At 46.3% G+C, this 27,126-nt stretch overlaps 1 protein-coding gene across 4 annotated transcripts in view; it reads right to left on the bottom strand.

Moving 5' to 3' along the window:
• Positions 1-26,912, bottom strand: part of CDH23 (cadherin related 23) — a 1,868,204-nt gene extending 1,841,292 nt beyond the window's left edge. For all 4 annotated transcript variants that reach the window (XM_063958779.1, XM_063958778.1, XM_063958784.1 and 1 more), the window contains exon 1: positions 26,732-26,912. The gene's annotated coding sequence lies outside the window, so the exon portion shown is untranslated. The remainder of the gene's footprint in view (positions 1-26,731) is intronic.
• Between the last annotated feature and the right edge of the window lie 214 nt (positions 26,913-27,126).

Genomic DNA, 27,126 nt, shown 5'->3' on the forward strand with positions numbered 1-27,126 from the left:
TGACTCAGCTGACAACTTTCCGTGTACTGCAAGGCTGGTTTCTTATACGTATCAAGGCATTTACTAAAAAAAAAAATAATAATAATAATAATAATAATAATAATTCTGCTTCCTACTGCACAAGATACTTCTATACAAAGCATCAAACCAAAAGAGGAAAAACAAAAAGTGATGTCTGAGTGTTGTGACATGAATAGAACGAGCTAGTGAGTTATGAGGAGACCGTAGCAGTTAAATCCAATCCGCTGCTTGGGGTAAATGTTCGACTGCCTCCCAAGGGTCTCAGGTTGTGAATGCCAACTACCTCACCTCTGACCCCAGGCCCTTACATTTTGATTTGTACCCTTGTTCAGTATTTTTCCTATCCAGTACAATATACAGTAACATGAGAGAGAGAGAGAGAGAGAGAACAAAGGTCAGGGAAGGGGTTTACGACTTATCAAATCTTAAGGTATGTACACACAGTGAGATACATACTTGCGATTTTGACTATATAGTTAAAATCTCGAGGAAAGATAGCGCATATCACAAGGTGAAAGCCACCTTGCGATCCCGATGTGCGGTCCCACAGGGAGTCGGCATCGCAAGCCTAGATAGACTGTGCAGGCACGTCAATATTTACTATCTAGCAGAGCCGTAACTACGTGTGTGCCAGGTGTGCCTGACACACAGCGCAGTCGCCCTGAGGGCGCTTCCCTCATCCCAGCATTCACAGCAGCGGCGGCTGAAGGAGAGGAACAACTGCAGCAGCGCCGCTACCAATTACATAGCGCTGCTGCGGCTCCAGAGTCCCCCTCCCTCCTCCTTCTCCCCTGCCTCCAGAGCTGCAAGCACCGAGGAGCCTGACTGCCTGAGCCAGCGGAGAGATGGTAAGCATCTATCTCTCCTGTCTACCTAATGTGTAAAAAGGGGGACGCTGTCTGCCATAATGTGTAAAAAGGGGGACGCTGTCTGCCGTAATGAGTAAAAAGGGGGGCGCTGTCTGCCGTAATTAGTAAAAAGGGGGGCGCTGTCTGCCGTAATGTGTAAAAAGGGGGGCGCTGTCTGCCGTAATGTGTAAAAAGGGGGGCGCTGTCTGCCGTAATGTGTAAAAAGGGGAATCCGTCTGCCATAATGTGTAAAAAGGGGAATCTGTCCGCCATAATGTGTAAAAGGGGCTCTACATGGTGTAGTGGCTACTGTGTGGCGTAATTTGAATAATGGAGACTACTGTGCACCGTAATATGTATTTGGTATTTCTTTTGTGGCCACACCCCTTCCCCATGAAGCCACTTCCCTATTTTCGCACTGCCCTTATATTATATAAGGGGGATGGGGGGGCTGATGCCGTTTTTTGCACACAACGCTAAAATGTCTAGTTACGGCACTGCTATCTAGTATAAAAGTAAAGTCAAAATTGTCACTTAGTCAAAATCACACATAGCCAATATCGCAAGCACAGTCTATCTAGGCTTGCGATACCGACCATAGTCCAAATAGCACAGCGAGAATCGAAAAGTCAAAATCTCACCGTGTGTACACATCATTGGAGAGGTAAATTACCAATCAACTTATTTTACAGGCAGTGTTTAAGCCGCGACAGCAGCTGATGGTTGGTAACTTTGTCTCTCCACTTCATCACACCCCAAGCTTTGATAAAACTGCCCTAGAGAATGAAGTAGGAAAAAAGATGCAAATAAGTCAGGCGCTGACTGCCCAATTGCTAGTGGGTTTAGAATGTGTACAAGAGCAGTGGCCCTCATTCCGCTAGCTATGGGGGAGTGTATTTTCGCTTTGCAAGTGTGCGAACGCTTGTGCAGCCGAGCGGGACGAAAAAGCTTTTTGCAGTTTCTGAGTAGCTCTGGACTTTCTCAGCCCTTGCGATCACTTCAGCCTTTTTGGACCGGGAATTGACATCAGACACCCACCCTGATAACGCTTGGACACGCCTGCGTTTTTCCAAACACTCCCAGAAAACGGTCAGTTGACAGCCACCAATGCCCTCTTTCTGTCTATCACCTTGCGATCGGCTGTGCGAATGGATTCTTTGTTAAATCCACTGCCCAGCAACGATCCGCTTTGTACCCGTACGGCGCGTCTGCGCATTGCGGTGCATACGCATGCGCAGTTTTTCCGAGTTTTGACCTGATCGCAGCGCTGCAAAAAATAGCTAGCATGCGATCAACTCGGAATGACCCCCATTGTCCACAGGAATAAAGATGCTGTGTTAGCTTTGAGGCCTTCATGTACAGCGATACCATTGAGGTCTATGGTGTCTACTTACTAAGCCTTGCAGAGAGAAAGTCGAGAGAGATAAAGTCCCACCCAACCAGCTTCTGTAATTTTTCAAACACAGCATGTAACACGACAGTTAGGAGTGGATTGTCTCAGGAAAATGTGATATTTATCAGGAAAAATGTGATATTTATGTTTCCTGGAGATGGAGATAAGTTTTTTTGTTTTGTTTTTTTAAACAAAAAGGAGATAGCGATAAATATCTTCTCTCTTGGCAGTTGGAGCACAGTCCAAAATTCAAATAGGGGAGTCACCCAAAACACTACCACACATCGCTGGCCGGGACTCACTGTCAGTTGGTGCGACTCTCCATCTCCAGAAAACAAACACATTTTCCTGATTTTTGTTTTATAGATAATTATGTTTATTAAATATCCCCTCTAATCAGAAATATGATATCATCCCCATTCCTTTATGGCAACAGTTTTGTACTGCACTGCTTCACCTTTATCAGCGCCATACTGGTAACTAAACCTGCATGTGCTGGGACATCTGTCCACTGTGCCTGGGATGGAGAAATTGGAGATAGAGCTGGGTGGTTAATATAAGAATCTCCAGGAGGTAGGTGTGGTATGTAAGGTCGACAGTAAGTAGGTCGACAGGTTATAAGGTCGACATGAGTTTTTTATTTTTTGGGGTGTCGTTTTCTCCGTACAGTGACCGGGAACCCCAATTAGTGCACCATGGAGGTAATTCTGGTTGATTGCAGCAGCAAGTTTGTTAGCAGTTGGGCAAAACCATGTGCACTGCAGGGGGGGCAGATATAACATTTGCAGATAGAGTTAGATTTGGGTGGGTTCAGGGGCATTTCTACAGAGTAGGGGGCCTGTGTGCACCTCCGGGTGGGCCCCCTCCTCTGAACGGCACTGTAGACTCCGGCAATGTGCCAGAGTCTACTGCGCATGCGCAAGTCTCCAGAAACATGGCACCGGCCATGATCCGGAGACCAATCTGGCTACCGTGCATGCGCGGCGGGCATTTTGGTGGCAATTTCCACCGCGGACACTGCGCCCGCTGCTGGACTCCGGTTAGGTAAGTATTTAAATGGGTGCAATGTGTGCGGTGTGGGCCGCCCGTGGACCCAGGGGCCCATATGCAGCGCACACATTGCACCCATTACAGAAATGCCAATGGGTGGGTTATTTTATTTCTGTGCAGGGTAAATACTGGCTGCTTTATTTTTACACTGCAATTTAGATTTCAGTTTGAATACACCCCAACCAAATCTAACTGTCTCTGCACATGTTATATCTGCCCCCCTGCAGTGCACATGGTTTTGCCCAACTGCTAACAAATTTTCTACTGCGATCAACTCAGAATTAGGCCCCATGTCCCCTCGCATGGCTCGCTTCGCTCCCAATTGTAGTTCACGTGGATCGTAAAGTATGAAAAAGTTCAACAAAAAAAAGATTTTTTTTTTTGAAAAACTCATGTCGACCTAAAGACCCTGTCGACCTACTTACGGTCAACAAATAGTGGTCGACCAAAACATTGTCAACCTAAAGACCGGATCCAGTCAGAAGAAAGTAAGACCAGGATAGATTTCGTTTGATCTCTAAGAAAGAAAAATTGTGTTAAGAACAGGATTTGGACTATCACAAACACTGGTTTAACAAACTAGGCTTGGGATGCGGTCGGGATGCCGGCAGTCGGAATCCTGACACGTGGCCAAAATGCAGGCGACTGAATGCCAACATCAGTCGAAATGCAGACGCTGGAATCCCCTAACACCCTGATCATAAGTATGCGCCCCACTGTAGTGTTAATCTCTTGACACATGGGCCCTACACACTTAGCGACGTTTCCAATTTGGGCGATGGGCGATTTCAACAATTAACGACCATCATCCAAATTGACTTGCTATGCAGAACGAGGGAAAACCAAATGATGAACGACCGCGGGGCAACTGAGCAATATGAACGATTAATCATTCATTACTGAATGAGATCGTTCAATCAGCCGCACACAAGTGTGTAGGGCCCATCACTCTCACCAGCTCTGTAATATGTATTGCACAAATAATGTGTGAGTTTTTAATATTTGTGTTTACAGTTTTTAAACGTCACAAGATGGGTTCCATAAAGCAACTGTAAATTCCCTAAACAATTCCCTAAAAGAGAGCGTTACCAACTCTTAACTGGGCACTCAAGCAACAGCTCCCGAAGATATTGCATTGGCCATTGGTTCAGGACTCTGCAGGACTCACTCTGCTAATGACTGACCACATTGTGTGCTCAGGCACACCCTCAGAAAGACTGTAAATCAGTGTCGGACTGGGGCATGTAGGGCCCACCGAGAGAATGCAGTGGTAGGGGCCCAGGTTTAGAGGTGTGGCCAGTCTGCAGAGGGGGTGTGGCCTGCCACCTCATTGGTTTGACTAACCATTAGAAAGTGCAACCTCTGGGCCCCTTCATGAATATATATACAGTAAATTCAGCTGCTGCATGCATGATAATGTACCAGATTAATAACAGCAATGCACTGTAGATAATACACCATAGTACAGTATAAGGTAACATATGTATAATGTATAATTCAAGTGCACAATCTGGAACCCGATCCTTAGAGCAGGAGGTGGTGCCCCAGGCAGTGGGGCCCACCGGTGGTTTCCCCTATACCCCTGTGGGCCAGTCCAAGCCTGCTGTAAATAGATTATCGCCAGTGACCTGCGGTGAGGTGAGGAAGAGCCTCTCCTGTCATACGAACGTATAAGACAAAATTTTAACTACTGTATATAGTAAAAGAAATACACAAAGAATATTAGAAAAATCTGTGTGTTATTCTAATAATTTTTATAGTCAAAACTCTGGAGATAAAAGTAAACGGCAGGTGAGGCGCGACTATCTTTTCTGCACATCTCTGATCAAAAAACTCAGCAAATTTCTAGTAGTACATACTGCTGTACCTGTGTATAATGCCCAAATGAACCCCCTTGGTTCATATACTGTGTGTAAATCTGGCTCTAGAACTAGCCAGTGCCTCCAGAGCCATTTACCTCACCGCACATCCCTGATTATCTCCAATGGGTGTCCGTTTGTTCCACATTAAAGCCAACCAGATTTTCGGGTGGGTGATTTCTACAGGTTAAAAAGGTGACATGAAAATGGTTGACGCACAAATGGTTGACATTTTTTAGGAGTTATTTTTTGTCCCAAATGTAGTATATTTCATGCTACCTGACCACCATCAGTAGAAACTTGTAACCTTGCAGGCTCGCCTCGGGCATGGTGTCTTGTCACAGGTTACTATTCCCACTAGATGTTCACGTGGATAGTAAATAAAGCAGATCCTAAATTTGGGACAAAATAACCAAAAAAATGTGTCCACCATTTGTGTGGACGCTATTTTAGGTCAATCTTTCGTACTTGTCGACCCATTTATGGGTCAACCTAAAGCATGTCGACCTATACATTGCCGATCTATTATCCGGATACCCGCCAAATTGCCCTATTTCACAAAAAGTTGTGTTCGATTCAGAATATGACAAAATGCGTAAAAGTGCATCTGTGCATGCACTATATGCAACAACTTGCCGCCTGCATCCGTGAACAGAGATCTGTGCAACTCAGAATGAGCACCTCATATAAAGACAAGCGTGTCATATGTGTACATATCAGCAAAGCAACCTAGTCCTTGGCGTGAGGACATGCCTTGCAACAACTTGCAACTTACTACGGCTATATCTGCTTAATCATTGTCTAAGCCAGCATGGATCTGATGCATAGGATGTAGGAGCAGAAGTTCAGGAGTTGTCGCACAACTGAAGACACAGGCTTTTTGGTCAGAAAACATAATTTTTTTTCTTTAGTTCCGTGAATACATATTTAGTACACCAGTGTTAGGCATCCCATTTAAACATTATGTTGGAATGCAAATTTGTAATAACACCCCCTACCCAACTTTATATATGTAGTGTGGAGAGCACTAGCTGTTTCTGTTTATTTATAGGCATCTTCAGTTTTTCTGAATGTGAACCAGCGTAAGTGAAGGCTTAATCATCAACTTCATCTGCATCCGTTGCAACAAGACCGAAATGTTACAACAGTTTTGATAATCTTTTCTAAAGATACACTGAATAAACTAAATTTATTACCAGTTATTTATATAGCGCACACATATTCCGCAGCGCTTTACAGAGAATATTTGCCCATTCACATCCCTGCCCCAGTGGATCTTACAATCTATATTCCCTACCACATGTATACGCACACAGATACACACTAGGGTTAATTTTTGTTAGGAACCAATTAACCTACCAGTATATTTTTGGATTGTGGGAGGAAACCGGAGCACCCGGAAGAAACCCACGCAAGTACGGGGAGAATATACAAACTCCACACAGTTGGAGCCGTGGTGGGAATCGAACCCATGACCTCAGTGCTGTGAGGAAGCAATGCTAACCATTACACCATCCGTACTGCCCTAACTAAACTATGCTCATTAAAGTAGCAATTACTGGACTGTGTAGTGTCAGACCACAGACTGGTAGTAGAAAGCATGTTATCAGCCAGTAGATAGAAGAAATTTTCAGGGCCGGATTAACAATGGGGCGGATGGAGCTGCAGCTCCAAGCGCCCATTGAAAATAGGCCCAGAGAGTTCCCTGCAGTGCGGCCAGTGCTGACAGGAAAAAATATATTTCCTGTCATCACACACAGCAGCGCACTCACCTCCGGCTGCCAATTGACCCCACCACGGCACTTGCAGTAACGATGTGAGGCTCCACCCCCGGGTCCGCCCGAAGCTTCGCCCCCATTCGGCCCGAGGCTCCGCCCCCTACCAATCCAAAATACTTACCCTTCCTGCTGCAGCTTCCCAACAGGAAAAAGCTTCATGAAAGAGGGTGATGGTCTGGGGAGGGTGTGACAGGACGGTACCGTACGGAAGCACTCGCCGCTTGCCGCGTCCCGTTGACTGCGCACAGAATGGAAGGTCAAGCCGCACGAGGCCTGACCACATAGGGGATTCCCGCTTACCATCAGTAACCGCCTGTTACTGACTCCACCCACTGCGCTGTGGGCGGGTTCTTGCTGCCACCACCAAACTCCTAACCTGCCGTGGCGTTTGGAACCACGGTTCTGCTCTGTATGTGCCGACGCACTGCCTTACCACAGCTGTGTGGTGTTGACGAATCCCCTCTAGCCACTTGCTAGGCCTCTACCGGTAGCTGGCGGAAGGCGGAGCTTGGAGACGTCAGGTGCTTCCCTGGACAGCCGGAGAACGGGGCTAGGTTTGCCCTAACCCTGTAGGTCACAAGATGAAGCAGTCTTCTTGAGGCAAAGGTGTTTATTGCTCAAATAACCTTTAAAAAGGCTCCTCCCTATTGCTAGGGGCAACAGCATACAATCAAGATGTTTTCAGCAGAAGAAGATGTTACAACTACAACTCTGGAGGCACGCAGGTCTCCTTTTTATGTCAGTTTTCCACACAGTATCACAGGGGGGTAAGCCCTCCCTGTCTTCTCCAACCAATCAGGTTATTTTACAAAATACCAATAAATTACATTTTACAAGGATATAAGTGCAATAAAACAATATCCTCCTTCCTGTCACCCAGACAACGTTTGGTATCAGATTAACATTCACTATTGATAAATTTATCACATATCTTCAAAATACAAATGTGTCTGGTCATTCCCATCTGCAGGCAATCCCAGTGTTTAAGATTACAACAGGAATAGCTACAATACAAACAAACGGTCTTCCTTCCTTTATCTGCCATTCACGGATCGTATCCCCTACATGAAACAGATTCCAGGCCCATAGACCCAGTGATTAGCATCTCTCTCTAAGGAACTTACACATCAAAAGGTATTGTCCATCACACCTCGCTGCTAGGACAGAGCCATTAGCATGCCACTTCCTATTTCCAGAGGATAAGAGTTGCTTATTCAGACAGCTATAGTAACTGCATTTTTCTCTTTAAATATACAGATGACCACATCTTGAATATAAAATAAATACAGTTAAACATGCATTCCTGCAATTGTGCATAGAGCACTACATATGACATGTTAAATCACATCATTAAACAAACTTTCAAACAGTCCGTGCCCAGCGCCGTAAGTACGTTTAACAGTGACGCCCAGCGCCCATTGTCCCTTAATATGGCGCCGGGCACGAGGGTTAACACCTTCAGTGCTGCAGCCGCCATTACACGTGTGGCTGGTTGGTCTCTCCGGCCACACTCCTCCCCCCCCATTCAAGCGGGTCAACCAGGGACCCATGTCCCAACGATTTGGGTCCTGGTCCCGCAGTCCGTTGGGGTGAAGGGGACGCTACCTGGGATATGTAGGCTCTGGCCTAGACAGTTCATCCATAGTGTAGTGGGCCTCTCTTCGTGGGTGCACAATGTTCAAATAGGCCACCTGAAGTCCAAGTCCAAGGCTCCACCACAAAAGTCTGTCAAATTTCCCCAAGGTAGGTTGCAGCCACCTAACAGGTGGGTGGTAAGTCACCACGGCGGGGGGCTGGTTACAAACAAGTGCCACCCAAGGTGTCCCAATTGTGGCATACCCCACCTCCCACCATAGCAGTTTCCTGCTCAAACAGGCCACAGGGTGCTCCTGCCCATATGGCTCTTTCCATCTCGGTACTGCTCCCAGTCCATGCAGTGGCGCAATAGTTCGTAACACACAGTCCTGGTCAAGAATGTGCGCCATCAGCACTGGAGCGGGTACCCGAGTCTTCTTCAATGACTGGAATGCCAACTCGCAAGCGGGTGCAAAGTCCACTGACTTGGGAATGCCCTTCCTAGCCATCTCTGTCAAGGGGTTCACTACAGGACTAAAGTCAATGACAACATGTCCGTAGGGCCTTACAGGTTCTAAGGTCAGTACCGGTCTGGGTGATGTGGGTCGGGGACAGCCTCTGGTTGCCTCCACCCCCTCTGGGTTGGGCCTACCCCTGTCTCCTCCCACATGGTGCCCCAGGCACTGCACCTCCGTCATACCTATCTGGCAACTGTCTGCCCTAACTGTCAGACCTGCCCTCCAATCCTCTTCTGTCGACCTATGACTCGGGAAACCTACCCTGTCACCTAGGCCTACTCCTTCCTCCTCGTCCGCTACCTGTGCCACAGTGATGGCGGCCAGACCACCAGCCTCTGGATCCTGTGTGGCATCCACTACAGGGAGGCTGCGTGTCTTCCCCGATCTACTGCGCACAGGCAGGGGACCTGCTATGTCCACAGCAACTTGCTGCAAGGGTTCTCATATGGGCAGAGGCCCAGAGACAACACAACCGCTGGAGTGCCCCAGCTGCCAACGCATGGCACCAGCCTTACAGTTGGTCTGGGCGTCATCCGACATTCCAGACCAGGGTAAGCTCTCTGTCAGGCACTTCAGGGTACGGTCTGTCTCCGGGTTGCTGTCCAAAGGGGTTTCACTGGCAACCGACACCGGTTGCGCAGGAACGTTCCCTGAGGGGACCAGTTGGACACATTCCCTATCTGGTCTATCCCCTCCCACTTTCCTGTCTACCCTGTACCTTAACCCTTCCCGCCAGGTCAAACTTCCCGCCCCAACCCTGTCAAGGCCGCTGCCAGAGTGGCGCCTCATGCCTTTCGGGAATGGGTCAGAGAGTTGAGCCTCCCTAAACTCCTGCCTGTGGCCCTCAATCTCTCCTAAATTGGGACACTCTACAGGGGGATCTAGGTGGGGATTACTAGGGTCAGTCTGGTAGGGGTCAGTCATGGAAAAGTCAGTGTGGTTTCTCATACTCACCGCAGGAGTTGGCAAACCACTTGGGTCAGGAGCATCATTGGGCACCCCCACAGGATCACACGAGCTGGAACCGACATCCTCTGCGTTGCTAGGGGACGTAGGCATACCAGAGGCAAAAGGCATGCGGGGTCGATGTGCTGATCTAGCCGCTGTAATCTTTTCCTCTGGGCTGGTTGATGCTGTGGTTGGCTGTGCTGGCAGTTGTCTAGCAGCTGTAGTCTTTTCCTCTGGGCTGGGCTGTGCTGGAGTAGCTGATGTCAATGGTGGTTTTGGAACTTGACTCCGGGGAATGGCGCCAACAAACATAGTGACGATCCCACCACCCAGATCATTTCCTAGGACCACATCAGTTGGGAGACCATCCATGACGGCAACTTCTCGCAACTCTGGTCCAGCTCCCCAGTCCAGGTAGACTCTTGCCATGGGAACCGCTTTTTCTGTTCCTTCTGCCAGGGTGATCGTGGCAGTGCGACCCTGCAATACTGCAGCAGGATCTATAAGGTGGGGGCTCACCACAGTGATTGAGGCCCCAGAGTCTCTTAGGCCTTCTCCCTGCAGGGGTCCCACGTGGACTGGCTGCAGGTGCCTCCACATGTTGTGTAGGGGCTGTTTGGCCATGCAGGTGACTCTCTCCGCAGAGTGCACCTGTCTCTCGCCACACTCCATCGGACTGACTGGAGGGGGAACAGTCTCTGTAGGCTCATCTCCTCTCGTCAAACAAGCGATCCGGGCTCCAGCACTCGGATTTGGGGCACGAGTCTGGGGTGCTTGGGATGCAGGACAGTTCATCCTCAGATGTCCGATTTTCCCACAGCCGTAGCACTTCTTCTCCAGTCGTGGCACCGATGATCTCTGATCAGTTGCAGGGACGCTGCGGTGCGGTTGCTGGCCAAGAGCACCCGGGTTGGAAGATGCTTGTCTTTGGGGTTGATGAGCTGAAGAGGGTGGTCCCCTTGGTGGTACAGTCTGTTGGAGCTGGCTGCTGGCGGGGCGCTTCTGCCCCCGTGGCCGAATTGCCACATATTTGTCGGCTAATTGGGCAGCCATTTTTAAGCTGGGTGGCTCCCGATCTAGCACCCACTCCTTCACTTCTTGGGCGCACCTGCGGTAGAACTGCTCCCTGCAGATCAGGTCGATCAGTGCGTCCCATGTAGTGGCTTCCGAATCCTTCACCCACTTCACCACGTACTGCCGCAGCTGGGTGGCGAACTGCTCATGGGTGCTGCTAGGATTCTTGGGCAAGTCTCTGAACTTCTTCCTGTAAGACTCTGGAGTGATGAAGAATCACTGGAGGAGGGCCTTCGCGACTTCGTCGTAGTTCCCACAGTCCTCCGTCGCCACTCCTCGATAGGCCTCCAAGGCCTCTCCATGCAGAGTGGGCACAAGGTGTCTCACCCACTCTGACTTGGGTAGATCGTGTAGTTTACAAGTCCTTTCAAAAACTTGCAAATGTCCATCAATGTCCCCATCACTGTCTGCAAACTTGGCAAACTGAATACGTCCTGATCTGTGTACAACAGCTGACAACGGCTCCCGGAGTACCACGGCCTGTGGTGCCCGCTCATCACGCCACATCTGGATGATGATCAAGCGCTCTTGCTCCGTTGCCCTTTCCCCCAATTCCGCTAGCCGATCTGCTAGGCTATCCGTACTGCCCCCGCTGGGACGTTGGGATCCTGGCCCTGCTAGGGATTGCTGGGAAACATTGCTGCTGTGAGAGAGGGCGGGGCTTGTGGTTCTCACCGGTTCCTTACGAAGGTCCACTGTTGGGCCGTCCTCTGCGATGCGGACGCCGTCAGTGCTTTTCACCTCCGCCCGATGAGACTCCTCCACGCTCCTGAGCGCCGCCTTCATGACGCTTCTGGACGCGTTGGAAGGGATATCCACACCCTTCCCCTGGCATACGATCTCCAGATCCTCCTTGGACATTCCGCTGAATTCCGCCATCTTGTGCGTTCTCCTGCGCTGCAGTTACTCCTCTCCTGAGTAACTCGGCTTCTCCAATCGGGTGATGAAAAGCCGCCTGGGAATATCCCACCACTATGCCACCAATTTCTGTGACAGGACCGTACCGTACGGAAGCACTCGCCGCTTGCCGCGTCCCGTTGACTGCACACAGAATGGAAGGTCAAGCCGCACGAGGCCTGACCACATAGGGGATTCCCGCTTACCATCAGTAACCGCCTGTTACTGACTCCACCTACTGCGCTGTGGGCGGGTTCTTGCTGCCACCACCAAACTCCTAACCTGCCGTGGCGTTTGGAACCACGGTTCTGCTCTGTATGTGCCGACGCACTGCCTTACCACAGCTGTGTGGTGTTGACGAATCCCCTCTAGCCACTTGCTAGGCCTCTACCGGTAGCTGGCGGAAGGCGGAGCTTGGAGACGTCAGGTGCTTCCCTGGACAGCCGGAGAACGGGGCTAGGTTTGCCCTAACCCTGTAGGTCACAAGATGAAGCAGTCTTCTTGAGGCAAAGGTGTTTATTGCTCAAATAACCTTTAAAAAGGCTCCTCCCTATTGCTAGGGGCAACAGCATACAATCAAGATGTTTTCAGCAGAAGAAGATGTTACAACTACAACTCTGGAGGCACGCAGGTCTCCTTTTTATGTCAGTTTTCCACACAGTATCACAGGGGGGTAAGCCCTCCCTGTCTTCTCCAACCAATCAGGTTATTTTACAAAATACCAATAAATTACATTTTACAAGGATATAAGTGCAATAAAACAATATCCTCCTTCCTGTCACCCAGACAACGTTTGGTATCAGATTAACATTCACTATTGATAAATTTATCACATATCTTCAAAATACAAATGTGTCTGGTCATTCCCATCTGCAGGCAATCCCAGTGTTTAAGATTACAACAGGAATAGCTACAATACAAACAAACGGTCTTCCTTCCTTTATCTGCCATTCACGGATCGTATCCCCTACATGAAACAGATTCCAGGCCCATAGACCCAGTGATTAGCATCTCTCTCTAAGGAACTTACACATCAAAAGGTATTGTCCATCACACCTCGCTGCTAGGACAGAGCCATTAGCATGCCACTTCCTATTTCCAGAGGATAAGAGTTGCTTATTCAGACAGCTATAGTAACTGCATTTTTCTCTTTAAATATACAGATGACCACATCTTGAATATAAAATAAATACAGTTAAACATGCATTCCTGCAATTGTGCATAGAGCACTACATATGACATGTTAAATCACATCATTAAACAAACTTTCAAACAGTCCGTGTCCAGCGCCGTAAGTACGTTTAACAGTGACGCCCAGCGCCCATTGTCCCTTAATATGGCGCCGGGCACGAGGGTTAACACCTTCAGTGCTGCAGCCGCCATTACACGTGTGGCTGGTTGGTCTCTCCGGCCACAGAGGGGCTGCTGTCTTTTGGGAGAGCTGTCTTGACTTTTAGGTGACTTGCAAGCCACACCAGGCCCTGAGGTCTCCTCCTCTGTAAGTGGTGTCAATATCAGTAAGTTTTGTGTGTTGTGTGTGTGCATGTGTCAGTAAGTGGTGTCTGTGTCAGTAAGTGTTGCGTGTGTGTGTCAGGAAGTGGTATGTGTCAGTAAGTTTTGTGGTGTGTGTGTGTCAGTAAGTAGTGTCTGTCAGTTACTGGTGTCTGTCAGTAAGTTTTGTGTTGTGTGTGTCAGTAAATAGTATGTTGTGTGTGTCAGTAAGTAGTGTATGTCAGTAAGTGGTGTCTGTGTCAGTAAGTTTTGTGTTGTGCCGTGTTTGCCAGTATGTAGTATCTGTCAGTAAGTGGTGTCTGTATCAGTACGTTTTGTGTGGTATGTGTGTCAGTAAGTTTTGCATTGTGTGTCAGTAAGTAGTGTCTGTCTGTAAGTTGTGTCTGTGTCAGTAAGTATTGTGTTGTATCTGTGTGTGTCAGTAAGTAGTGCCTATATTGTGCGTGTGTGCCAGTAAGTAATGTCTATCAGTAAGTGGTGACTGCATCAGTAAGTTTGTGTTGTGTGTGTCAGTTAGTAGTGTCTGTCAGTAAGCGGTGTGGTAAAGAATGAGCGTTTATGTTTTAATGTGGCACCTGTGAAAAAAAGTTAGTTATTAAAAACAAATGTTTACAGCCCTTTATATGAGCCCTTTGGCGGTGTAGTACACAGACTTGTCCGGAATTTAGACCTAACTGTCCCTACCTTACTAATGGCCACGGGATTACTCAGCCTGGTGTAGAAGCAGCTGTCCGTGGCTTGCTGGTATAATCGCGTCTCTCACTACTGCTGCGTCCAGCGGGGGAGACGTGGTGGATAAGCGGTAACACAAAGGATCTATACAAACTAACGTCCAGCGGATCCAGCAATTGCCGAGTGACGTCATCTGCTCAACTTCCCTGCAGCACGTCTCCCCCGCTGGACGCAGCGGTAGTGAAACGCGATTATACCAGCAAGCTACGGCCAGCCGTTTCTACACCAGGCTGAGGAATCCCGTGGCCATCAGTAAGGTAGGGACAGTTAGGTCTAAGTTCCGGACAAGTCTGTGTACTACACCGCCAAAGGGCTTATATAAATGGCTGTAAACATTTGTTACTAATAACTAACTTTTTTTCACAGGTGCCAGATTAAAACATAAGCGCTCATTCTTTACCACACATTTATTCTTATAATTTGAGCTGCTATATATCATTAGCGCAGAAAACATTTATATATAAATTGTCAGTAAGTGATGTCTGAGGCATTTAGTTTATCTGTGTTAGTAAGCGGTATCTGTATCAGTAAGTTGTATCTGTGTCAGTAAGGGTTGTGTGTTAGTAAGTATGTATGTACCAATAAGTGTTATCTGTTAGTAAGTAGTGTCTGTGTCAGTAAGGGGTGTCTCAGTAAGTGGTCTGTGTCAGTAAGTTGTATCTATGTCAGTAAGGCGTGTCTGCCAGTAAGTTTGTATGTTCCAATAAGTGGCATCTGTGTCAGTAAGTGGCATCTTTGTCAGTAAGGGTTATCTGTGTTAGTAAGTGGTATCTGTCAGTAAATGTGTTTGTATCAGTAAGGAGTGTCTGTGTATGTAAGTGTGTGTGTCAGTAAGTTTATATCAGTGTGTTTGTGTCAGTGTGTCTGTCAGTAAGGGGTGTCTATGTCAGTAAGAGGTCTTTGTGTCCGTAAGGGCTATCTGTGTCCATTAGAGATGTCTGTATAGGTAAGTGGTATCTGTCAATAAGGGGTGTCCGTGTCCAGGGCTGCGTCAGGGGTTGGGGGGGAACTGCTGGACAGGAGTACCTGTCCTGGATAGAAAGTTGGACTCCCTCTGGCTCTTACAGTAAGGGGCTGACACTGTACTTAAGCTCTGGCCCGGCCGCGCAGAGCTTATCTTCCAGCTTAGATATGGCCCGGTAACCACCATTTGTGGGCCAGGAGAGTGCTCGGCAGCCAGCATCTTTTCACTGGTGAGAACCTTTATATTAATGTTGCTCGACCACTATTGGTCGACAATAAGTAGGTCGACAGGGTTTCTATGTCGACGGTGTCTTTATGTCGACATGTTCTAGGTCGACAGGTCAAAAGGTCGACATGAGTTTTTTTACATTTTTTTTTGTTTTGAACTTTTTCATACTTTATGATCCATGTGGACTACAATTGGGAATAGTAACCTAGCCCGAAGCATGTGAGGGGACACGGTGAACTAATTGGGGTTCCCGGTCACTGTACGGAGAAAACGACACAAAAATACCATCAAAAAATCATGTCGACCTAAAGACCCCGTCGACCTAGCATCCATGTCGACCAATAGTGGTCGACCTACTTACTGTCGACCTTACATACCGCACCCGTGGTGAGGTGGGTCACAGAGACAGGAAAATGTGTGGGTGTCACTGACACAGATAGGAATGTAGGGGCAGTATTTGATAGACAGAGGGGAATGTGGCGAGGGGGTTCACTGAGAGACAGGTCAATGTGGCCATGTCACTGAGGCAGAGGGTAATGTGTGGAGGGGGTGTAACTGAGAGACAGAGGGAAATATGGCTATGGGGGTAGCATATGCATGTGTGAGGCTATGTGGGTCGAGGGAGGGGGGGGGGGGGGTACCTATTTTTTTCAGTCCCAGGCCCCACAATTTCTGAAGGCAACCCAGTCCCTGCCAGTAGGAGTGTTTGTGTCACTAAGTTGTATCTATTATTAAGTATGTATGTGCCAAGAAGTGGTGTCTGTGTCCGTAAGTGTCATATGTCAGTAAATGGTGTCTGTGTCAATAAATGTTTGTGTTAGTAAGGTATGTCAGTAACAGGGCCGGTTCTTGGGCGCTGTGCGCCCCGGGCGACAATAGGGGGCGTAGCTACGTACAGGGGGCGTGGTCATTTATGCCCCCTGTACAGACTGAAATGATGTGCGGTGCGCGATGACGTCATCGCGCACCGCACAGCAAAGGTCCTCTCCACGAAAGGAAACTAGATGCATAGCGTCTAGTTCCCTTCGTGGAGAGGACCTTTGCTGTGCGGTGCGCGATGATGTCATCGCGCACCGCACAGTAAAGGACCTCTCCACGAAGGGAAACTAGACGCGTACGCGTCTAGTTTCTCTTCACAGCGGCAGCGGGGGCAACGGGCAGCGGGGGGCACAGCAGCAGCGGATCTTGCCCTGGTGCGGCGCCCTCCGGAAGGCGGCGCCCCGGGCAAAAGTCCTGCTTGCCCGTGGCAAGATCCGCTACTGGTCAGTAAGTGTTTCTGCATCAGTAAGTGGAATATGTCAGTAAGGGGGGCCTGTGTTCATAAGTGATATCTGTCAGTAAGAGGTGTCTGTGTAGGTGTCAGTAAGTGGTATGTATCAGTAAGTCTGTGTCAGTAGGTGGTGTGTATGTTCATAAGTGTGTCAGTTAGGTGTTTCAGTAAGTGTGTAAGTAAGTGAGTCTATATTTGTATTTGTGTCAGTAAGGGATGTCTGTTGGTAAGCAGTGTCTGTCTGCAAGTGTGCTTGTGTCAGTAAGAGATGTCTGTCGGTAAGTGGTGTCTCTGTCAATAGGTTTCTGTATCAGTAACTATGGGGCAGATGTATTAACATGGAGAAGGCATAAGGAAGTGATAAACCAGTGATATGTACAAGGTGATAAAGGCACCAGCCAATCAGATCCTAACTGTTAATTTACATATTGGAGCTGATTGGCTGGTGCCTTTATCACCTTGCACATATCACTGGTTTATCACTTCCTTATGCCTTCTCCAGGTTAATACATCTGCCCCATTGTCCCATGAACCCTCAGTTCACTGTTTGCTCTGTTTTGCCCCTATATCTGCTCCCCTTTCCCTATCTCCTCTGTATTGCCCCCCTCTTTTCCAATCTTTCCACACTTGCTCTGTTTTGCCCCATCGTTTCTCCCCTTTCCACCTTCTTTGCATGTTGATACAGCTCTCTGTATCATATGGCGGTCACTGCGATGCTCCCTGTATTAAATGCTGGTCACGGAGATGCTCTCTGTATATATGGTGGTCACTGATGCTCTGTATTATATGGAGGTTACAAACTTTTTCTCGTTATAGCGCCACTATTAAGTGGTTGAAGGTAGGCATTAGCTTTGACCTCCATCGAGATAGCCACACCCATGGCACAGGCCACACCCCTATTTAGACCACACCACACCCACACCAGTCACACCCCCACATCACTAATCACACCACCACAGCGCTTGTCACACCTCCTGCCGAGGCACATAATAGGCCCTTCCTAAATTTCAGCTCCAGGCCCATGTGCACCTTAATCTGGCACTGAGAAGAATGGTATGTGCGTACGCTTGCAGCAGGTATCGCTTACCACAGTAAAACAGTATGTATTCCACCTAACATAAAACAGTGCTGTAGGTTTGGAAAATGTTTACCATGTGTACTGACAATGAGAGCTTCAGTCATGATACATCTTCCAGTAAAACTCCTGTGCACCCTACATGTTAGTGTGTAGATTTGATGCAGACTTCAGTATATTCTTAGGGGTCTCAGTTTCTGTTGGACAGGTTTGTTTTTTAGGTCTCATTTTAAACACCATTAAATAGGCTTTGAAATAAATTAGAACTCCGTTAGAGTTGAACATAAACTTTATTTGACTGCAACATGCTTTATTTTTCATGTGAATGTGTTTCTTTTTGTGATGCGCGTCTATTTCCGGGTAAGTTGCACTTATTTATTTATTACCAGTTATTTATATAGCACACACATACTCTGCAGCGCTTTACAGAGAATATTTGCCCATTCACATCAGTCCCTGCCCCAGTGGAGCTTACAATCTATATTCCCTATCGCATGTACTCGCACATTCGCACTAGAATTAACCTATCAGTATATTTTTGGATTGTGGGAGGAAACCAGAGTACCCAGAGGAAACCCACACAAGTACAGGAAGAACATACAAACACCACACAGGGCCATGGTGCGAATCAAACCCATGACCTCAGTGCTGTGAGGCAGTAATGCTAACCATTACACCATCCTTACTGCCCATACTTATGGCACTGTGCCCCAAGGGGGCATGTAGATATAGCCAAAATACAGTAAGCGTGCTGATGTGAGTTGTGCCCCCAAGATGGCTGACTAAAGAGCACAAATGCACTTGTCTGGAGGTACACAACTTGCAGGTACCAAGCCCTAGTGCAAGTTGTGAGCAGATGATTACGTGCCTGATTTTTCAAAGGCATCTAAAGCTGGGTACACACTGGAGTGATGTGTACCCGGACGATATTGTGGCTGACCGACCAACATAACGTATCCGTGGAACACATCAGAACAATATAATGAAGGATGGAATGATCCCTCATATCATCTTCTACAAACTATACAAGCGCACCAGCATAGTTATTTGTTCATTTTAAATGCAAATCAAACCACAAGCATTTATTGTAATGTGTATCATTTGTGTACTGTGCTATTATTATTTTGTTTGTTTTGCACTCCCAGTTGTGCCACACTTATTATCCTGGTGCATCTGCTCCCATTACTAGATAGGGAAGAGCAGCAATTTGGGCAGAATGGGGAGGATTTGGCGATACTGCGATTGTGCCGCAACTTAGATATGGAACTGCACAACAAGAAAACAAATCATTGTGCTTACAAATAGTAACCCTACATTGTCAAAGTCACAAGGAATACCTGCTGCTGAGCTGTGCACGTCACATGGAGCACAGTCCTAGCAGATACTGTCATGCTTACAGAATTTGCTAACATATCCTGCACTTTCCTCTTCAATATATAGGATCATAAAAATAGAAAGTGAGAACTGCTGGAGAAAAAAATAAATTAAAATATTATATATATATATATATATATATATATATATATATATATATATATATATATATATATACACACACACACACACATTTTTTTTTTTATTGTACTGTTGGTAAATATTAAAATATAGGTACATCTCTCACATTCCTGTAACCACTGTATGCTCAGTTCAGCAGTTCATGAAAAAATATGAAAAATATGGAACGTAGTTTCTTGTGGGATGTAGTCAGGATCCCGGCGGTCGGTATCTCGGCAGTCAGAATATCGACGCCAGGATCCCGACCGCGCCGCCACAGCTATTCCCACTCCTGGGTGTCCATGACACCCATGGAGTGGGAATAGAACCTGTGGCCAGCGCAGTGAGCCACCGAACCTGCAGCGGGCGAATCCACAAGGGGCTTCATTGCGTTCGCCCCCTCGTCGGTATTCTGACTGCCGGGATCCCGTACTCAATCTGTTTCTTGTATAGTTCCACGTTCAGCGCATGGTGGATTTAGGAGGTTATCTGTTTCTGATGTACATTTCCAGCCTACACAGAAGTATTGCCAAAACTGACATGTGCTTCACTCAAAACAGGATAAAATGAGATGAATGACACAGTGTAGTCTTGATTTTACAATTTACATTCACACGTAAGCTGTGAATTGGAGAAAAAAAATATTTTGTGTAGAATTTAAACAGAAATAAAAACACAAAACTTAAAGGCCCCATGGTTACCAGCAGCCCAAATTGATCATATAGTTGTGTAGATATACAGATTATTCATACAGTATACCAAGACCAGGTTCGGTGCTAGGGTGTTCGGTGCCCCCCTGCAAACTATACATTTGCGCCCTCCCATACTTTACAAAGGGACAGCGCGTGCCTTTGGTGTACACCGAAAAAGGAGTGTGGTCTTACACGGAAGGGGCATGGCCACACAATAGTACCCCCATTTCAAATTACACCACACACACAATCTTATTCATATAACACTGCACGTAGTAGTGCTTCTTATACACAAAAAACCACCCTGTAGTAATGCTGCTTACACAAAATGCCCCTTTAGTAGTGCCGCTTACTCATATCCCGCCTGTAGTAGTGCCGCTTACACAAAATGCCCCCTCTAGTGTTGTCGATTACTCAAAAATTCCGCTAGTGATAGTGCCGCTTACACACATTTTGCCCACCCAGTCACACAGATACTCACACTCACACTCTCTCTCTCTTTACATCTTCTTACCAAAAGAAAGTCTGGCTGGCAGAAGCTGTCCATCCTTCTGTTCCTCCTCATGATCAGCCTAGTCCCGTGTAGCTCCACCCCTCCATTCCGTGTAGCTCTGCCCCCTTTTCGGGTCTTCCTGCCTGGCCTGCACAGTGCACCCTCTGGCTCTGCGCGGTCACACAGTCAGGAAGGGGGTGAGGAAGCTGAAAGCTTCCAGCGCCACTGCCTGTCACAGTGTGACAGATGCAGCAGTCAGAAGAGCAGGGGGAGAGGCGGCGAAGCAGCGGGCATGCAGAGCGCGTCTCCTACCTGGCGCCTACCTGCACTGCATCCCTTTGCTGAGCGGGTAGCGCTGCGCCTGTCCAAGACATCCATTAACTACTACTTTAAAGATTTTTCTCTAACTAGTCATCCCTGGGTGCACTCCCTAGACCAGGGATTCACAAACAGGTGTTTTCTGGATTTCTTTATTCATGCACAGGTGAGTTCATCTAATTTGCTGGGTCAGTACGTATCCCATATCCCACAGTCTGAACTCCAGAAAACATTTATGGGGGGCACTTGAGGACTATGGGTGAGAACCCCTGCTCTAGACAGAACAGTTTAGAGAATATGGAATACAACAAGGACTCAACCAGTGTAAAGCGATCTGGAAAATCCACAACAGATATATTACATTTCAGCAATTCAGAGACCACTCGCTTCTTAATTTGAAACAACCAAATTCATTCACATTGTGTACGTATCATCCCAGGTTACGGTAGTTAACTCTAAAGGCCCGTACACACTGGTCGATATATCTACCGATATATTGGTGCGTCGCTGTGTGTGTGCGGGGCAGTCGGCCGACCGCCCGTACACATGCTGCGGCGGCCGGCAGTGATTGACAGCTGAACTGGGCGGGCGTACACGCCCGCCCAGTTCATGACGTCATTTCCCGACGGATCGGGCAGTGTGCATGCACAGCACACTGCCCGATCCGTCCACAGATATATCTGCAGATCAATTGATCTGCAGATATATCTATTAGTGTGTACCCACCTTTATGCACAGGTACTCAAACTAGGCACCTGCTAGGTGAGCTGGAAAATGTGAACTGTGTGGAGTCCTGAGGACAGAGTTTGAGAACCACTGCTGTAATGTATATATAAGCTGCATACAGTACTAGGTTAAGATGTATCTGGATGTGTAATGAAGTATGTGTGTGCACTCAGGTCTATTTAAAACATTGATTGATATGATTAGAATGGGGAATATTGTTAAGCATCACAATAAACCAATATTTCCAGAGTCTTGTCACTCCTACCATTATCCAAAAACACGAAGAAATACTTTTGTAAAATATAATTAAATCAGAATAAAAAATAAATAAATGTGAATTACTTATTTTCTTTGCTGTTAAATGCAGTTCACATATAGGGGGTCATTCAGACCCGATCGCACGCTGCATTTTTTCGCAGCCGTGCGATCGGGTCTGACCTGTGCATGTGTGTGACCCGCAATGCGCAAGCACGTCGGCCGCCGTCGCCGGCCAGCGACGAATCTAACGAAGAATGCAATCGCACCGGGGATCGCAAGACGATTGACAGGCAGAAGGCGTTCATGGGCAGCAACTCACCGTTTTCTGGGAGTGTCCGGAAAACGCAGGTGTGCCCAGCCATTCTGGAGGAGGATTCCTGACATCACCACCAGCCAGGATCATTGCAGCGGCTGAGTAAGTCCTGGGCTGTGCAGAAACCGCACAAACTTTTGTTTGTGCAGCTCACTGCACAGCCGATCGCACCCCTGCAAAGCGTTTACCCCCTCCCCTTTAGGCGGCGTTTACCTAGTAGCAGCAGTGCAAAAAATAGCCTGCGTGCAACCACGTCTGAATAAGGCCCATAACACTAAAAATCATATGGTCAAACTTTTGAATATTTAAATTGAAAATATCCTGTGACACAGCCAACCGGTATCTATACTGCTGGTTGTGATTCAGTCTTTGATGGATCTTTACTTGTGTCCAGCGCTAGGAACAGTTGAAAAGGGGCAGATAAGAAAGGAAACAAGCAATACATTTTTTTTAAAAAAGCCATCTGCACAGGAGAATACAAAGTATTTGCATTGGAGAATACAAAGGTCCGTACACACGGAGCGATTTTGACTATGAGTGATTTTGATTGAGCGACTTACCATGAATTGGCAGTAGGCGATTTTGACTAACTCATTTTAATAGGGGGATGTTTTTACTTTTCCAGCGACATGTATGAAATATCCCAGGGGTAGGCAACTTGTGGAACTACACCTACCAGCATACTGTACCACAGATTTGCTGTTATGGCATGCTAAAACTGTCACAGGGCATGCTGGGATGTGTAGTCCCATATCAGCTGGAGGGCCACAGGTTGCCTACCCCTGAAAATCCCCACCCACTATTTTATGTAAGTTAGGTGATACTGCCCTGGCTCTGGTGGTGAAGAGGTTAATAGAAATCTACAGGAAGTGTCTGACAGCTGTGAATCTCAGACTAGCAATTGTTCTACAGAAAACTGACAAACACCACAGGATGTATCCCACACCTTTTATATTTGCACATACCCATTTTACTTTGGGTGAAACATTTGGATTACAGTTGTTGTGGAAGGTGGAATATTGGGAGGAGGGGAGGGGAGAAGAAGAAAAAAAAAAAAGTAATTAACACCAAAACAGATTTCATGTTACATTACAGTATATAAAATGTGTGGAGGTCAAATTGAAATACTCTGAGAAGAATAATAAGTATATATTATACAATGAAAATGTGTAACTCAGTGTCTAGCGATGATATGGTCTTAAGGTTCTGCAGAGGATAGGAGCGAGCTTCAGATTTCATAGAAATATGGGGGCAGATTTATTAAGCTCTGTGAAGTGATAAATTGGAAGGTGATAAAGGACCAGCCAATCAGCTCCTAACTGTCGTTTTTCAAACCCAGTCTGTGACATGGAAGTTAGAATCTGATTGGCTGGTCCTTTATCACCTTCTACTTTATCTCTTCACCGAGCTTAATAAATCTGCCCCATGGTCACAATGTGACTATTAGACTGAAGTCAGTTTAGATAAGGGTGTGGCAAACACCCTATTATTTGGATACCTCTCTTCACATGTATACTGTATGCAGTATATCCTGAGCAACCTGAAGTACAGAGGCTCATTACTATTGCATATATAGTTAAGCAAATCTTGTGGCCCCCATACACTTGTGCGATGCCCCGCGATGCAACATCTCAGGGCATCGCACCGGCAGTTCAGGTGCGAAGAAATTGCACCTGAACTGCCAAAGTGATTACCGATATATTGCATGTGTTTTTAAAAAAAACACATGCAATCGCACTGAGATGTGAGAAATATTAAGTGCAGCACTTAGTATCTTGCGACGCGACATTCAAACGGCGAACCAGCACACCGCGTCACATGGTACCTAAAATGTGCATACAATCCTTTGATTTATCTCACAGATGTGGTCAAAATCTAAGGATTGCACCTGATATCTCACAAGTGTATGGGGTACATAAAAGTGATGTGTCTAGCCTTACTGCTGCCTATAGTGGTACTCCTCATATAAACACACACACACACACACACGTATAATTTATTGTTAAAAGTCATTTATATGGGATGTAGTTGGCATCCCAATGTATGAGATCCCAGCAGTCAGAAGACCAGCGCCAAAAAAACAGCTGTCAATATGCCGATGCTAGAATACCGAATTTTTGTATGCCAGGGAGGGGAGGTTTAGAGTTAGAGGTAGGGTTTGGGTTAGTATAGTTGTGGGTACCTTTTGTGAGTTTGGTAGTATACTAACCACCAGCATCCTCACTACCGGTATCCTGTACCCAATCCATTTATATAGCACACACAAAAATTTCAGAGAACATTTCTGTAATCCTCATCAATCCCAGATTAATTTACAATCTATATACAAAATGAGACTATACTCCACACAAATCACGCCCAGGGTGGAATCACACCCGTGATCCCAGTGCTCTAAGATAACAATGCTAACCACTGTGCTGCCCAAGTCGTATGCACATTAAAAACACCAATTCTAATCTTATGCATTAGAACCATGATGTTGAACACCCTCCAACTGCTGTAGAATTATATATGTAACACACCCTGCACACAGTTTTAACATGCCATATAAGCATACCTGTGTCAGGGCATGCTGGGATGTGTAGTTTCACAACAGCTGGAGGGCCACATATTTAACACCCCTGCATTAGTATAACAAAGTAAATACTACTAGCTGAAACTTTGGCATCAAGAAGTTGAGTAATTGTTTTTATTAATTCCATTCATTAGCAGCACCCAAAACTTGTACTCCTGGGACAGCTGCAATAGGAGCACACTCCTTCTATGCTACGTGTAAAGTCACATCAGTAGGATACTGCATACCTTTAGTGTTGTGAGCAATGATGTCAAACACATGATATTAAAGCAGACTCCAGTGGGAAACTCCGAGCAAAATTGACAATTTCCCCTCACCAACTATTTTTTTTTTATTTGTGTCATAGCATATAAGTGACTCAAAATGGGTGTGATTTACGTTCTGCATTTAAAAAGGGTAAAAAAATAAATAAATAAAAGAATATATTTTTAGACCTGAAAAGCATACTGGAATAGCTCTTACAAAATTGCAGTAACCTCATGTGGCAGCAAACCTACATGACTATCAAAATGGCACGCTGTATTGTGGATATGTATGAGGAAATTACTAAAATCATTTTGCTCAACTAATATACACTTGCAGCTTCATTGTCCTTTCAGTCCCAGGCACATTGATTATATATATATATATATATATATATATATATATATATATATATATATATATATATATATAAAATCAATATTTATTTAGAAGATGTCAACCCTTTGGGCTTCAAGTTTGCATGGCCAGCTGCTAAAAGTATTTCTGCATGTGACCAATAATGAATGGCCTTTTAGGATACTGGCTCTAGAATATTCCTATTATCAAAGCTGCCTTTTGCATTGCAGCCCATAGATATATCCACACACATCCAGCACCAGTGACTAATATTAGTGTGATAATTCTATAAAACACTAATGCTGCAGAACATGGGCAGCCCTTCTCAGACGATTACAGCAACTGTATAATAATAAGGCAGGTGCACATATATTGGACGATAGAGGTTAACATGAACCTGAGACCACTGCTACAAAGTCTTCTGTGCGTTCCAATGAGCTGGGAAGAGCCACATCCTACCAGAGCCACCAGGTAATGCTGGCATGTCCACCTGTCTCATTGGCAACCCTGGGTTACACGGAGTCTGCTTCATGCTGATCCCGGGCACTGAAGGGGTTACCTAAATAATTGTCAAATCAGTGATGTGAATGATACCACATTCCGGAGGCAAATGTTCATGTGTGGGATGTCTATATGAATCCAAAGCATTCTGTTACAACACTATGATTCACTGGGACTGATCCAATAGCATCACATGAATGACAATGAGTTGCCTTTACGTGTTTAGCTTTTGGACAAGAATATACTCAGCATATGAAGCTCACACCTACGGGTAGATAAGATCGTGGGCTACGGTGTGTACACTCTATAGCCTGAATAATAGACCCACATAATAATAATAACAACAACAACAACAACAACAACAACAACAACAACAACATTTGTATTCATAAATAGTAATATTTACTTGAAATGTTTGTAATAGTTGTAACCAATCGCCTTATGCAAAACATTGATATACAAGTATACTAATGACAGCAAATCTCTGTATCTATCGAGCCCCAAGTATTACTATTTACTACTATGATTTCCATCATCTTAATCAATACATTTTGCTAAAAGAACTATATGACCTTTTAGATAATTATAAAAAAAAAAAAAGCATGCTAACTAAAAGTTCTGTAAGGTCACTCCTAATTGCCCACTCACCAGCAGGGAAGCCCATTACACTCTGGTCCCTTTGCCTGAGACTGGGGACATATCTGGCACGGATTATTCCATGTAAATCAACAGATGCAGAACACGTGCAAGGTGCAAAAGTTTGTGCAAAGGGAAAAGAAATACACAGAACCCGGTGTAGCTGCAGTATGGGAAGCAGCAGCAGCAAGAGGCTGTGCCAGCTACAACTAGGGCTGCACAGGTGATCGCTGTACAGCGGGGAATGGTGCAAGATCTAGGTATTAGTCATTCCTCATACTTCTCCTATATGCACAGGGAATGAGATGAGCAATGTGACCTGTTTATCTGATTATGATGACAAAGGTTAAAACGTATCACTCAAGGACTAAACGTCACGGTACCTTAGGAGAGAGGTTGTCACAGGCAGCAGTTGCAAACAGGAACGGACTTGCTGCGTCTGGCTGGATGCTCCAGGGTGGAAATCCTTGTCTGTTATTCCCCTCGGTCCGTTATTAATTCCTTACAGAGTACAGATCAACTTCAAGAGTGCCACAGGAATCCTTCATTCCCCCTCAGACCAGAGCCTTCAATTCCCCCCACCACAGCCTCCTGGCTGCAAGCTCCCCCCTTATCTCCCTCCCACCCCTAACATCCACACTCACTCTTCCCTGACTAGTCTCAGAGTAACTATCCAGCCCCAACATGGAGTGTATCCTCAGATGAAACAGGTGCAGCGACCCTCAGTCATCATCTCTGGATAGAGAATCTCTCAAGCAGGCAACTTTTTTTTTAATAA

The sequence above is a fragment of the Pseudophryne corroboree genome, chromosome 3 (genome assembly GCF_028390025.1).
Source record: "Pseudophryne corroboree isolate aPseCor3 chromosome 3, aPseCor3.hap2, whole genome shotgun sequence".
In the NCBI taxonomy this organism is placed as follows: domain Eukaryota; kingdom Metazoa; phylum Chordata; class Amphibia; order Anura; family Myobatrachidae; genus Pseudophryne; species Pseudophryne corroboree.